General features: G+C 36.6%; 1 protein-coding gene across 9 annotated transcripts in view; it reads right to left on the bottom strand.

Moving 5' to 3' along the window:
- Positions 1-16,889, bottom strand: part of LOC143213439 (cyclic nucleotide-gated channel alpha-3) — a 299,614-nt gene that overhangs the window by 49,551 nt on the left and 233,174 nt on the right. The gene's annotated exons all lie outside the window — the stretch shown is intronic.

Here is a 16,889-nt window from a genome sequence, read left to right as displayed (position 1 = left end):
GGGTCTTTTTCTTCGCGGAACAGCTACAGATTTCGGATGACAGTCCATAAGAAGGATGGCGATAGACGAACACCGCTGATAATACGGAAAAACCAAAGACTCCCCGGCTAGTCGGGAACGATTTAAAAAGAGGAAGCGAAGATTTTTGGCGGGGGTCCAACGGGAGATACTACCACCAGGCTAAACGGAGACAACGATCAGATATTTTCTCGGCGAGACGCAGAAGGAGAACGTTCCGCGGATTCTTAAATATTTGCCTATACGCGCTGTACTTACGGGAGATGCGAATCTACAAGCGCAGCGCAATACAAATATTTGGAGAGCCCGTATGATGAAGTGGATGAGAATACGAGGGAACAGGAAAATGCATTCTAATATTGTAGCTGGTCGACGATACAGCGCCGGAATTTTTCAAATAGAAGTCTGAGAACATTGTTCGCATTTGAGGAGGTATTCTCGTCTCCCCAGTGCCACGTCTAGAAATTAATTTCGAGGACACGGGGTAACCTGGGGAGTTCAAATTTTGCATATATGTTTATATATTGTTAAAATAGCGGCACAAATTTTTCTGAGATGTATTGTCAAACTTTGCCGGAGTTATTAATACATATGTGTGCAGGGATCAATTGGATAGTGTTTTCGTGACATGACTTGTGCAGTTAACAAGTGCTGTAGTTTTGAATGAAACGTCTCATAAAAGTTTGTTTAATTTGCAGGGTTTGATTGTTTTCTTCGAATTAAGTCCCAAATATTGCAGTAAAAACGCGCGACCATTTCCAACCTTACATGTACATACATAGAGGTCTATCACAGTGTAGTCTATAAGGTCGTCACTGTGTATCTTTTAGTTCACTCGATCGAAGCACTCTCCTTAATGAACGTTGCTACTGAGTGTCTGCAGCAATACAAGAACAGACTACTTACTATACCTGCTGCAGCTTCTGCGACTTGTTAAATCATTTGTCAGCAATTTTGTTCAAAAATGTCAGCATAGGAAACAGTGTTGTAGTTCGGAGAACTTAAATGAATAATACCGGAATAATAAATTAAGTATACTGGATGTACCAAATCAAGTAGTGTCCTAAGCTGTTTTTATTTTTATCGTGTTATTTTTTTAATTAAATGCTCTTTCTTTTCTTCAGGGGTACTAATCTTTTAGTACCCAACCTTTTGGGGGGTAAACCACAAAAAAGGCTGGCTCCAATATTCTTTAAATAGGAGAGTATTCCCATTAAACTAAATAACAGTTACTTGAACCATTTCTTTATTATGCAAAATCAACCCGTCGCCTTATAAAAATTACAATATAGAATTTATTTAGATATTTCATCTATTCTATTTTAATTGTCTGCATCGATTGCATGGAATAGAAACCAAATTGAATATTATTGCTTCCCTCAATGATTTTAATAGAGCAGAAATCATATATGACACCTTGAATTTTCAAAATTTTCCAACAATTTCGAATTTCATCTACTCAATTTTGCTATAAATGCATAAACATCCGCAGTCCAGTAATGTGTGTTTGAGTAACGAAATTTCTTCAACAATTTCCGATGGAAGTAATTTCATAATTTGAGTAATTATAAAATGAAAAATCGGAAACCATGAGAAAACAGATTTGGAACACTTTATTTGGCACGCCCTGTAATGGGAGTAAAACGTTCATCAAATTCCGAAACCAGTGATTAGATGTTAGCGACAGAAACCTTTAAACAGATCAATACCGGCAGCACAATGCGCGTATTTGTGCTTTGATTGGATAAATGCATACCATTTCCGCGCAATTTGATATACAAGGATTCGCAATTACGTTTTAAACAGTCTTTGACTCCCGACGCGTTTAGAACGATTATTCTGAATGAATCGTTGTGAGCTCGAAGTTTCAGACAAGTGTGTGCTGTTGCCTTTCCAATTTCGTTCCACTTACGATTAGTTGAGTGGATTGAAACTTCTGTAGTTACTCTGGCAAAGACGTACACTTCGAAGAAGATCGTCACTGAGCTGAAGTACAGGGTTCTATATGTATAGTATGTTTCATGGAATCCCTCTGTTCTTGATTACTTTTCCGAAGTACACAAAATATTCTCAGCAACTGTACTCTTGTGATGAAAATATAGGGAACACTTTGAAATTATTAATATATTCAGATAATTTTAAAGTATACGCATAAATCTACATACGAGAGAACAACAATTTTGCTTATTTTATCGGCGTTGAGTAACTTGTCAATTCAAATCAGTAGATTGCAGTCTCTATCAATCTATATCAAGATTTCCACTTTGCCTAATTTTAAGTAATAAATAAGTAAAGAAAATCTTGTTCTCAAAATCTTTTTAAGTTCACATTTGTGCATCATCTGCACGTCTTCATTGACGTAATTCTAATTTTAATCCAAATATTAAATCAACCCCTCGCTAGACTCCATTTTCGCACATTTCGAAACATGATATAACAATAAGAACATGCACAGCATTTTCTTCTCTCAATGCATCCAATCGAATCAGCATTTCCCGAAATATATTATATTTAGACGCAACCCGCATATTAATTTCTGTCTCTTTATATCGCGACGAAGGGTTCGAAATAAAAATCCTCACAGCGAAAAGATTAACGAGCGACACGTGCTCGCCCATGCCAGAAATTCGCAGTCATCGCGGCAACGTGTAATTATATAAATGTCAGCCCCTTCGGAACGGAGCGCGCGGGATTCTAGAGGTTCGTTACATTTCGATCACTGAGAAATAAGACACGTTCAACCAATTTTTTTAAAATCGAAAATTATGTTCCATCAAAGAATCAGTATATACATATCATCATGTGTTATTTGAACAGTATTCGCTGAAAATTTGGGCTGGATATCTTAAACTAGAAAGATGTGGCAGCCATTTCTCCAAAACTCTACATGAGAATACCCATTTAGGGTGAACCACCCACTTAATTATTTGTTTGGAGGATAATTACTATCCCTTTGCACTCGGAGCTATTTTAACTCAAAAATTAAACATTTCTTCCGGTCTAGAATATTTCATTCCCTATGATTTTTGAAATTTATGGATACGAAACTGGTATAATACCTCATACAAGTAATTGATTAGATATCGACACATTCAATAATGTAAACAATATTTTGAATAATGGTACAGCAAGTTTAAGTGGCGCCGCAAATTCACCATTCGAGTGCGAAGGGTTAACATGATTCTTAACTGTATTCTCCATTTCGTTCAGGACAAGATATTAAAAAATTGCGAAAAATTGAAACGTCCGAAATGAAAAATTTCTTTTGTTCGCAAATGTATTGTCTAAAACGTAGACATACACTCTTAAAAGATTAACCCCTTTCATTAACTTTCCAACATAAATTAAACTAACTATTTTGCACTAATTCTGAAGCAATATAAATTATTTTGTAATAAGACTTATTGTAGTGGTCAAAAACTTCTCGGTCACACCACGAATTACCGAACTGAACACGTTTCGGCTAAAAGTATCGATCCGCCTGCGTCGTCACGTTTCAATACTTCCACAATCGCCAGTGCGAACTTCCACATTGTCTCTGTATTAATGCCGTAAAGTAACCGTCCGGCTGCAATGTATGGCGTTTCATTTTGAAATTCCTATTGGCCGTTAAAGGGCCTTTTGTAAAGTTACTAGACCGATATTAGCGGCGATAATACAACGGGAAATCGTGTTTGCGCTTAATAAGACAGTTTCAGTGATGGGAAACGTTCGTTCCCTCGCAACACTGCGCTACCATCCTCGAAACCTTATGTCATTTACATGAGCATGGCTGCGAACCCGGAATATATAAATATCTTTGCAGCTGAAAACGCGCGGAATCGAGATAAATTCTCGTTTTTCTGCTAAGCATTCCTATTAAACCCGTCCACCGGATTATTCCGCGATCCATTTTTATTATTCGTTTCGAATTTCGAAGGAAACACGTGTACTATCTATCGCCTCGGAGGTTTGCTCTTTACTGCAACACGATGACGTCACTGGAAAGCTGCAGTATAAGCTGCAAGCTGTTTTTTTTTGTCACAGTGTTATAATAAATACATCTCCGAACCTATAAATTATTCGTGTTCCAAATAAAACTTGTTCTGCTTCAAGGAGGACATTTTATGATGGCCACCATATTTGTTTTACCAAATGCAATGGCACACATTTTCATACAGCTAGGTTTTTAGCCCATCCAAGGCCATTCGAGGTCATTTATACACAAAAACTATAATATGTTTACAGTTAGTGTAACAAAATTTTACGCAAAGTTTCAAATTAATTAACTGTATTTATCATTTCCAGAAAAATGCAAAAGTGTTCATGTTGTTTAATAGACAAAGAAATTTCCCTCTTCAAAACAAAGATAAATTCTACAACTTTTAGTAATAAGTACAATAAAAATGATCAAATAACCACGTGATGAGTAATGTCGTTTACAATGCTGCTAAATACACATTCATAACTTTTAAACATTAATAGTCATTTAAAAATGGAATGTTTCAGTGTAAAATGGTGAACATGTGTAAATAATTACAACAATTTGACCAAAGGATAGCCACAATTTCCTTCGATAGAGTACGTGGTCTATGTTTGGGACCAAAAACTTTCAGTTAGAGGACACACCTGACGGACGGTGACAGTCGCAGTAGCCTAACTTCGAAGCTCTAAAAGTTATTAGCCTGGAGTGTCTGGTAGGTGGACATGTATTGCGACGAACGCACGCCAGTTCCTCGGGTTCTATAGTCGTTAGAAGAACATAGCTAGCGTCTTGGATGGAAACAAGCCCTGTCCGCCGTCTTGGAATTGTAAGGGAGGTCTTTAATCTCGTCTGGGATGGAGATGAACTCGGTCCGTGGTCCAGGAGCTTGCGGACGACGCGGCGGTCTTAAATCTCGTCTAGGATGGAGACAGTCTCTTTGACCAGAAGCTAAGGAAAGTAGTCTTATGTCTCGCCTAGCATAGAGCCGAGCTCCTTTAGCTGACCAGAGGCCACTACGTGATCTTAAATCTCGTCTTCCATGGAGGCAAATTCCATCTGCTCACCAGAAGCCGAGGTCTTAAATCCTCCAGGATGGAGGCGACAAGCTCTGTCCGTTAACACCAAACTGTCAATTTGACGACGGATCCTCGGATCAAAGAATTCGGGTCTGTTTTGACCCATGACGCACTGCGGCGAGTACTGGACAGGCGGGGATCAGATGTGGCAGATCGATATGTCAAGTTAGAATTTAATAAAAATCCTGGGAAAACAAGGAAATAAACAGTTGATAGGTTTTCACATAATTTTTCCATTTAAAATGAATAAGAAGTATGTATCATAAGCTATATTTTATAATAATTACTTAAAATTTTCAAGCTGCAATTTATAATTGTAAAAAATTTAGAAATTTATGGACTCAAATTAAAGTTCATTTTTTCTGTCATCAATTTTATCAGTGAACTGCAACTATTATTGATATATCCCTTCTAGTGGAATGGTAAATTCATTCTTTATTTATGTTTGCAGTTAAACAAATATCGTATAATATACATGTTGAATATATATAAGCAGATTTTTTACAAGGATTACGATACAAATAAATATGCTATAACTATGAATAAAATACAGTTTTGCAGAAATTAAAGTGTGTTTCTTTCATAGCAGCATTTTAATGGAAATGTTACTTTATAGTTTATAGTAGATACCCCGAGGACATAAAAGGTTAAAGACGCAGGACGTAATATGATTATCCGGGATATTACAGAATTTTACAACTTCTTGAATGGTTTGTTGCTCAGGCTCCCGTCCTGCGGAGATAGCTGTTTTATTATAATTACTCTAACTCTTATTGGAAGGATGAAACTAACAATTTTAACGCATCCGTATTTTTTGTATATTGGCGTGTGGTACGCAAATTATGGCAATTAGTAAGCAAGAAAATGTAAAATATTAATAGATAAATTTCAGAGATCGAAATAAGCAGTTATTTTTCAGTTTAAATGAATTCTGGAATTTATGTTTCGTTTAAGAAAACATTTGTGATAAAATGTTGATGAGAAGAAACGTTAGTCCCAGGAATTTTTTAAAATTTTTGGACTATAAATTACCTACGTAAATATTGCAAATAAATAACACTAATAACGATTTAATGTCGTTATAGTACTATTCATTGAATAATTTTCAGTATTCATGACAATGATAGAATCGAACAGTATTAAACAATTAAGGTACGTAACTACCTTTAAAATGAAGGTCTTAGTCTTCTGTTAGAATCGGAACTGCATTAAATATTCTTGAAGCAATGAGAACATGCACAAAGCGAGGTGCTAAATTCAGTGGGACCACAAAGAGGAGTTTGGGACCGATGGTCAACAAAGTGTATCGAGACAAAAGGAAAGTGACTCGCCGCCAATGCTGTGCAAAGTAGCACCCTTCTAAATTAGTTTCCACTTTAGAGCAGTTTTGAGAATGTTTGAAGTGCTAAAGACTCCGCTCGAGTAACCTAACTAGATCGAATCCGCAAAAGGAACATCCGTTCACAGTCCTGACGGATTTTAGCTCACTAACTCGGCCAAATTTCGCGCGAACCATCAAAAGTGTTTCTAAAATCAAAAATATACAAATCATATTCTAAAAAGGAAAACATTCTTCGAAGATAGAAGGAAAATAGTTGCAACAATTGTAATGTTACAATTCCATTTAAAAGTCGTACGTAAAATTTTAATTAAATTACAATTCGAATATAACATTAAGATACTTATTCACAGATTTATTCAATAACATGTTTTCCACTCTGCTCTATTACTTTTTGAGGTAACTTATTCTTGAATAACCTATAAATAAATATCTTCATTTCATTTTTGAATTTAAAAATTCATGCTGATGTGAATATAGGGAGTTGTAGGGGCCAAAATTGAAACAGAATTCGAAGGGTTAAGGGTTGGACGTGTAAGGTTACAGGAAAGTGTATTTTCTAAGGTTCCTCGCGAGATTGCATTGGCGCAGTACGCAATTTTAAGATCCTTGGGAAATAGCTCACGGATCGTTAAAACATGTAGTCGTTCTAATAAAATGAAATGTCGAGTCTAGGTGGACGCAGAACCGCGAAGGATTGAAGTAGCAGAGCGTTCATTCGACTCGCTATAGTGAACGTTTAAATGTTTCAGCGGATTCGTTGGTATAAATGCGGGTGGCTGGTACGTGCGGATAAAACTCCCGGCCGTATCTTCGTTTTCCGTTCCACTGAATTACGATTGATCTGTGACCTGTGCAATGATTGCACGCCTGATAAACCGCAATACGACGCTGTTAAGTTGTCGCTCGCCGACAGTCTCAGATTAAGAAAATGGAACGTGACAAGATACAAACGAGAAAACTTTACGGACGATAATTACGTTCCGGTTTAAAGGCCCGCGTCGTCCTCGGCCACCCGGGAAGAAATAATATTAGTAATTAAACGGGGACGCTTTCGCGATTAAACGATGCGTTGTTTTGTAGCCGAGCGCCATTCTACAGAAAAACTTTGCGAGCAACCAATTGCATATACAGTCCGCGAAATTTTCATATAATTTTTAGTGTTGTAATTGTTGTCATTTGACTGTCTGACTAATGAATATTGCGAGAGATACAGATTTTTTAGCACGAGAACGGTCTAATTATCTAAGCTTGCTGGATAAAATGCAGAATTCAACTAATCCAATGATAAAGCTTTTTTGTTTCTAGCAGTTCTCTTATGAAACTGATTTTATCAACAGATTCGTGACATTTTGCTGATTAAAATTATACCAAACACGACACAATTCGGATTATATTTACTTGTTTAATACACGATAAAAAATAGCGTCTCGATTATCCGAACTAATCCGTGGAACATGAGTGTACGGATAGTAGAACAGTTATTTAGCCATCGTATTATATGGGTCGCTTTAGAATTTTAGATTAAATTGTTTTATTCGGATAGTGGAGAATTCTGATATCATCAGTTCGGATATTGGGGGTTCGACTTAATCGTGATTTAAACAGGTGAATATCATGCAAATTGCATCGCATTTGGGCTCATTTCAATCAGAGAAATGTCACAGGTATGCTAGTAATAGTTTCACAAAATAATGATTAAAAACATAGTTTTGTCATTGCATTGAATAAATACTATCGGACATAATAGAAAAATTGTGCAAAAGTCAAGTAGTCACACTAATATGCTTATACTCTGTATTGGATAAATAGTAAACATTAAATACTCTTAATTGTTAAGGCGGTAAACTCGTTTCCAGACTTGCAAGGGTGCGGGATGCGCGTTCTCATTTCTCGATAATGTAAAAAAGGGGTTTTTCTGTAGTCAAAAGCGCTAAATGAAAGATCAATCTAGGCCGCAATCGCTCTCGAAAGTCCTATTTTTACGTTTATGAGGCGTACTTTGCATTATTCACTGTCACAGCTTTATGAAAATACAGTAAATCCTCTATAAACGCAAAAGCCTCGGGGAGGTTCGATTGCAAAGTTCGTAAACAGACACTACTTTTTTGAGCTCCAAAGGCCGAGCCGAACGTAGAGGGCAGCGCGTCGCGCGGACGAAGCAACTGCGACTGTCCGCGTCTCTTTCTTTCCCGTACGCTGTCCTTCCTTGCGTCCAAACGTTCATCGTCAATTAAACCACTAAATACAGTTGAAATTATATCGTGTTTGGTCTTATTTTAATCAGAAAAATGCCACAAATATATTGGGAAAGTTTCATAAAAAAAAATAAGTAACAATAAAAAAATCTTTATATTAGTATTATTTTGTGAGGACGCACGGGCCTTTGAACTGTGCCGGCGACTGCGACTTTCCGCGTCGCATTAGTAGTGGTGCACACCGATATACCCGAGCCTAAATCAGATTACTACAGTGGAGGGGATATTTTTTTGCGTTTATCGTGTACGGCCTTTTTGCGTTTATAGAGGATTTACTGTAGCTACATGTGCAGTTGTATACTTCCGAATAATAATTACGCCTCGTAAACGAAAAAATAATACTTTTGAAGGCGATAGCGGCCTAGATAGATCTTTTATCTAGCGTTTTTGACTACAGATAAATCCTACATTTGTATTATCGAGAAATGAGAACGTGCATCCCGCACCCTTGCAATACTGAAAAAACGAGTCTACTCCCTTGAAGTTGACTTGTTGGTGTGTTATTGAAATTGTTATTGCTCCTGAAAAATTTATTACATAGTCGTTCAGATTTATATGTAACAATACAGTTTTTACGCGCACCACAGTTAAAGGTAGTATCCTATAAGATTTAATTTTCGTTTCAAATAGCGCCATGAAAGCATTCCATGGTGTATAACCAATACATCAGAAACTGAATGGGTACTAATTAAATGCATATTTTCGTCGGACAGAATTTGCCGAAATTCTCATGCAGTTAAATGCGATGAGGCTTGTACGTTAGATCATTTATTTTTCAAAAATTACAAATTGCTGCAGGCGTTTCGGCAGAATGCGTTTCGGAGGAATGTTATCCGAAAATACGAAGGACTGCCACGCATTTACGAATTCCACAATGCCGTGCAAATGTTTTCCCGTTCATACATCATTAATTAATTTTGACATGAAATATCAATTTCGCGAAATCGTCGCGCGGCACTGCTATGCGCGATTTTCAGTCAATTTTAGTTTTCGCTCGAAGCGTCGGAAATTTATGCCACACTGTCGTGTTTGTGCTGCACCGGCTCACGTTAATTCCGTTTATGCTGACAGTGCGATGTCAACTCAACGAAAGGAAAGTGACACTCTTCACTTCCTGACGACAACGTTTATCTAAATAAAACGTTGACTCGATTAAAAATTAAACAATGCTTTCGTAAACTTATAAAATCAAGAGTAAAATCAGGAGTTGCCGAGATTGTGTACTCTCAAAACAGTTAAATATTATGACACGGACACATCTTCATTGATGCGACCCAGAAAAGGAATCTCCGTTTCAATATTTGCTTGTTTGATAACAAAAGAAAGTGATGGTTTTCAAAATATTAGTATACGTCAGAAAATGTTGTGTATCTTTAGTAATTGCTTTTTTGGCGTCCATTTTGAGCATCAAAGAAGCAACATTGCTTGTAGAAGATAATCAAGGCAGAAAACATGATATCACTTCAAACTTTCTTACCTCACATTAATGAAGATTGAATTAATAATCAAATTAATGTGGAGTAGAGTTTTACATCATCATATGAAACAAATTACCATCGATTATTAAGTTGTGGTTTACTATTCTTTTATGAAACGTTTATTAACACATCCGTGACATTTTACCACGTTTTTATTAGCTCGCTTTCTTGTTTCTGATTAAAATGAAACCAAACGAATGCAGACACTCGTGTTCAATTCGGATACTGGAGAAGTCAAATTGTATCTTCGGATATTTGAAGTTCTACTATAATATATTGTGATTTAAACGAGGAAATATCAAGCAAATTGTATAGTGTTTGGTCTTATTTCAATCAGAAAAATGTCGCGAATATGTTGGTAAAACTTTCATAAAGATATAATTCATAATATACAGGGTGTCTCAAAATTCCTTCAACATCCGGAATTGGGAGGTTCCTGAGATCATATGAAGCAACATTTTCCTTTGTAAAAATCGCGTCCGCGGCTTTTTTAAGGAGTTATTAACGAAAAACACGGACCAATCAGAGGGCGACCTAGGCGCGTGTTGGCACAGTCAGCCCGACGCGTCAACTGTCAATTGGCCGACTGTGCCAACACGCGTCTAGACCGCGCTCTGATTGGTTCAGGTTTTTCGTTAATAACTCCTCAAACGAGCCGCGGACGCGATTTTTTCAAAGGAAAATGGTGCTTCAAATGATCTCAGGAACCTCCCAATTCCGGATGTTGAAGGAATTTTGGGACACCCTGTATTAATAATTAATATTAATAATAATAAAAGTGGAAATAAATTTTTCACAAAGATGCATATATCTTTCATGTATGTATTAATATATGCAAATATATAAAATAGTAGATGATAGTGAAAATCGCGACTCACTATTATATAAAAGGTATGTAGCTTTAATAAATATATCACGCAACGGTGTTAAGAGAAAGAAGGAGCAAGCTCGAGCCAAGAATTACGCAATCACCTGTTGAAGGGAGGGGACCGATATAAGGAAGATGAAGACGGTGATATAAGGATTAGGCGATAGGGTAAGAGGAGATGGGGAATAGATGGAATAATTCTCGACAGGTGATTCCGCGGTAGTACTGATGGTAATTAGGCTCGCCGACTTAACGGCAATTAGAATAATACCGCTTACGGAGCGCAGCTTTCGAATAATCTCAAGCAAACCGGGATCATTACTTCGCAAATCCGACAAAATCGGTTAGTATCGGGAAACGTATGTACGCGATATTTTTACTAGAAAATCTCGGCTGTAAATATCTATAGTTAGAGTATTTATGAGGGTATGAGTAGACAGCACACAAAATTATGAAAACATCCAAAGAATTTTAAAATAATGTTACATTACTTTTAATCTATTTAGATTTAAATCTATTAAGAAAGGAAGATTTTTGTTTAATTCTTGATTATACTGAAATCGAAATAGAGAAATTCTTTATTTTGCAACTAAATGTGCCATATCGTTTCACAAAATATGAAAAGTATTTTTACAAAAATTATAAATTCTCTGAATATCATGTGTTTCAATTTTAAACAAAGGTGTGCACGTAATGAATTTGATTTAGAATATAGAATAGAAATACAAATTAATTACTGTACAACATTTTTAGTTGATTAAAGGAAATTGATGTCATTACATTCTCTTTATATTACACGACTTTCATGTTGCGTACGATAAAAAATCTATTTTTACACGTATTGTAAATCAGTTCGTAACCCTAATGTTTGCAAAACAAACAACGTCACTCATCGTCAGAGAATATATTCTATGACAATTGTGTTTCGCTTGCCAAAACGTCAGTGAATATTCGTGAAATGCTGTCCGGGGAATTCAACATGGAACCCGTTCTGCATAAAATTGATAAGGTGTGATAAGGCCGAACTATTTCGGCGGTATGCTACGAGAGGCGTTTTGCATTCACTATTGTTGTTGATGTAACCGGGCGATCAAAACGGAAACTAAAGTGGAGACAAACTTTACTATTGTATAATAGATGCTCCGGATTTATTGATTCCGATGGGAGCTGTTTGTCCACGGTGTTTACGTTAATAAACATTGTTCCAAGTGGGCGGAATGGCCGACGAAAATTGTAATTGCCGTGCAAATACTGCAAAAGCGTGTGCGCTCCATGCTGTATAAATCTAACATCCGAAATCAGAAATCGTAACTCAGCGTTACCCCGTCGAGTTAGTATTGCGATCATTCTTGATATCAAATCTTCGTTAGCTGAATTCGCTGTGGATTTATTGCTCGTTTCGTATAATAATTTAACGAGGTCGGTCGAGCTTGTTGTATCTTATTTCTCAGCTACGAAAGTTTTGCCAACTTAAATAGATAGTATGTATTACGTTTAGGAGAGGATGATATTGACCTTGACATATCTCGTTAAGGTCACTTTGCCGAGTAACGTCAAAGAGATTTTAGCCGTCGCTCGGTTTTTATTAAAAAGCCATGATATTACAAATCTGAAGTTGAGTATAAATTATTGTTCTCGATAAACGATGTATACAGGCTGTCCCACGTAACACTTTTCACGATTTTTCAAGTACTTGCGATAATTTGACAATAAAATATTTTAAACGAAAGTTGATCAGTTTTCGAATGGCCATACATTGCAATAAAAAAAGTTCAAGACTTATTGTGTTGTCAAGGCCATCATTTTTTTAAAATGGCACGGTATTTTTTACTTAACAGTATTATAGCCCGTATCAAGACGAATTGAATGACCTATGTAGTATACCATGGCCTTCGGATGACCTTGAAGTACCATTTAAAAAAATGAAGGTGGCCTCGGCAATAATTAAAACGAAATTTTTCGAACATTTTTGATTGCAATGTGTAGCCAATCGAAAACTGATCGACTTGTGTTTAAAATATTTTTTTGTCAGATTATCCTAAGCACTTAATTGGAAAATCGTGAAAAGTGTTACGTGGGATGTTATATGAGGAAAGGGCTACGAATCAATTCGTACACCTAATGGGTACCTTAACAAATCACTGTATAATAGTGCACATCTATTTCGTTAATTGTCTTAATTTTGTGGTATTGGTAAAGAATTATAATTATATTTTAAAACAAACACTTTCTTTTATCGGAAGAGAAATACGACCCAGAGTACCGTAGTCTGGCGCGTCAGCTACCTCAGAAAAATTATGACATTTTTCTCCGCCGGTAGCGCGCATAAGCTTTGCATTGAGCATAGCAGAACAAAAACATCTCGCTGTGCAAAGACCAGACCAGCGTTGTTTCCAGCGTTTCTTGCGGTTCAGACATTACCCAGCGTATTTCTCAGTTTCCCGGTGCTATCACGACCGGTTCATTTCTTATGCATTTCTCACTGTACACACATCAAGCCAACACCTATAGTGGTGTTGCATCAAGCCGAGTTTTTTTTATATCTGTCGCGGAACTGAATACCAGTACCATCAATACCGGTGTTAAAGCCAGTTGAGGTGGTTTAGTGTCCGATTCTTGCCCGTTTTTGCCAGAGATCGAAGTAAACGGTTATTCAGTATGGTGCAGCTTTATTTGTTTGTATCACGTCGATAGATAAATCTACAAATACGCCAATAAATAAGCCATCGACATATTTATTAACGTATTTAGACTTGTGTATTTACTCATTTTTATCTATTTTCTCTTTTTATGACATAGTTGGAAACATCATATAATATTAACAGTATTAACAAAAGATAGTAACAGTTAAGGAAAATGGTCCGTGCCCAGAAGGAGGAATGGAAGAATGGAAACAAACAATGGAAAATAATGTACGAAATAAGGCGAGGAAACACAGATATGTGGTGCATTCAAAGCTTTGGCAATCGGTATGATGAATATCGATAATAATGTCACTCGGTAATAATGTCACTGTAACGTATCCTAGGGAGGGAGGGAGTGCTGTGGGCGGAGGTGGGGAAAAAATGGAAAAAAAGTATAGTGCAGCCTTAAAAATTGTAGGGAGCCCCCACCAAAAAATTACCCCAAACCCACTTGTCTCTTTCTCGTTCGCTCGACTAAACTCAGTTCCACGAGTTTAACCGAATAGCGTTTCACCTCGGAGCGTGACGGATCAGACTCTTTCAGTGGTCAGTAATTGCGTACGCGGTGAGCCTAAAGAAGTTTTAAAGAAGTTTTAAAGAAGTTTAAGTCCCCTTTTATAAGTGTCCGAATATTACTGGGAGTCACTGTATATAAATAATATATAAATAATTCTTCTATTGCCAATATTTTTTTTGTTTGGAATTTACTCAGCTCTGATGGTAAGGTTAGGCCACGTAACTTCAAGTCAGAGGGATTTCGACATTATCGAACCCCTACTGTTTGTCTGGGAAATATTTTGCAAGGCGACCCATGGCCACGTCAACCATGAGACGTCATCCGACAGAAGAAGCCATTACCGGAAATTGAACGACGCCCAAGGATAGCCGAACCCTAAGATGTTCGTGCGTCTTGGTGTATGGATTCCATTGGTCGGAATCATTTTGCTTTGGAGGGTGGACCGTCTTTGCTGATAGACAATCGTTCGATTTGTGTCGTGTCTGTGACGATGGCTTGCATCTGAGGACCGCGGACGTGACCCTTTATTCAGGAATTACAAGGATTAGGCGTGGCCACGCAAATCATCCTCGCACTCACCTTTTGTAACGTAAATAGATAAAGAAACAAGATAAATTAAGACACTTTAGCAAAAAGAACTGTTGTATCGAGTAATTGAACACTTGATCTACGGAACACTAAAAATGATTACTCTGTATAAATATTTAGCTAGCTGTTTTCTGTGATCTCAGATTTTCAATGATTTCTGTTATGATTAGACTGCGAATTTTATGCATTTGTGGTAATAATTATCAAATTCCAAACAGTGGAAATATTTAGAATTTAAAAATTCTGTTATATTATTTCCAACTGATTAACATTATTAGGAAAGGGAATAAATGTTTACGTAGCTCCTCCTGTATTCTCTAAATCTGCGGTTGAGCTATGATAAATGTCCAAAGAAATATATTTATTAATCCTGATAACAAATTTTGAACTGACTATTTTGACAAACGTTATACGTATAACTGAATAAATGGAGGCTATTTTCACTGTTACCTCATTTAATTATTCTTTAATCCGAATAACCTTCCGTGTTAAAAATATCAGAAACCCAAGGAAAATTCCGACAGTACCGATCGGCAAACCGGATAAATATGCGAACGCCTCGATTCTGCTCAAAATTAATTCGGCGAGCATCTGCGCCTTTCATTAGATTCCCCGGAGGAATGTTCGCCATTTCTTCGCGCGCTAAACTTGCATCGCAGGGGACACGGTCGCGAGACAGCTACACGATTGTCATATTTATGTAAATCATAGCCATAGTATCTCATTTCGAACTGAAAATTCTCGTCCAAGTCAAGGCAAACAATTCTCATTTACGGGGGTGGGCTGCGACGACGTTACCCGGGGAAAGTCGGGCGGAAAAATGTACAGCTTTTCGGCGAGCCGCACTTTTCTTCTTGAAAAATTCGCCCTCGATACGTACAATTTTTACGAAAATGTACGGGGGAGCAGCAAGTTTGAATGTCTGCGCGGAAAACTTCTCCTGCCACAATGGGAAAGGAGATATTCGACCAAAGCTGATTGAATCTGTGACCGAATTCTTCCTGGAGAAGAATCTTTATTCAGGTTCCAAGTAGACGCTGATATATTCCAGTTATTAATAATTTATTAAATTTAACATAGTAGTAGTAATCTTGTTTCTGGTATACATCTTGTAGAATACTTGTAAACGTACAGTAAAATGGCGTAAAACAATTTTTTGATATAATAACACAATATGTATTACACGTTTTATGAAATTAATATTTTGATTCGTACTTTGTGTATTATTCTGTAGTTGATATAATACACAGATGCACTGATTTTATGCATTTATAATGTTTATGATCTTCTGAAACTTGTAAATGTCCAGTAAAATGGTCCAAACAAATTTTTTGACATTCTCAGTTTCCTCAAAATATAATAAATCAATCTTTGAATGTATTATAATTACTACATACTTTATGAAATTTCGTGTAATCCTTGAATAATTAGCAAAGTTTGTACTTTGTAAAGCCTCAAAAGAATTTAAGAATATTTTTATGGAAGGGGGGAAGAGAGAGAGGAATACAATTTCATTCAATTTGTTTTTCCGTACAATTCACCTGGAAAATTTTCATTTTGCATTAACATCCGCCGGTTAGTAATAAAAGATAATTCAGAAGGGTCAATCTCGGTCTATCTTGATCACAGGAATTGAAGTTACAGACCTTGCTAGCTACTTCATTCGTCGTCAGAGTTTCGCAACAGCTTGATGCAACCATATTGCAGCGTGATAAGAGAAGATCGCGAGTCTCTGTATATCGATCTAATAAATAGAGCTTATAGTTCGCGATATGAAATGTCAGCATTAAAAATTACTGAACGTTGTCTAGGTATAAGTATTACACGTCAGCTTTCTCACGCGTGAATTATTGCTTGCTATAAACTGTCGTCTCCTTCAACTTTTATGGAATATAAAGCTCGAATATGGTCCGCTGCTTGGACGATTTTTCCCTTGGTAAACATTGTTGGAGTTTTCGAGATGCGCATAATTTATCTGAATCATTCACAATAATTAATTTGATTCCTCGTGTTTTTTAAATAATTGTTGTTACTATTAAAATTGCATATTTATTATTACATATAAGAGAAACACATTTTTAATTAAATCATGGTTTTAA

The sequence above is a fragment of the Lasioglossum baleicum genome, chromosome 11 (assembly GCF_051020765.1).
Source record: "Lasioglossum baleicum chromosome 11, iyLasBale1, whole genome shotgun sequence".
Lineage (NCBI taxonomy): Eukaryota > Metazoa > Arthropoda > Insecta > Hymenoptera > Halictidae > Lasioglossum > Lasioglossum baleicum.
The sequence above is the reverse complement of the archived record's forward strand: the minus strand, read 5'-3'. Positions and strand labels throughout refer to the sequence as shown.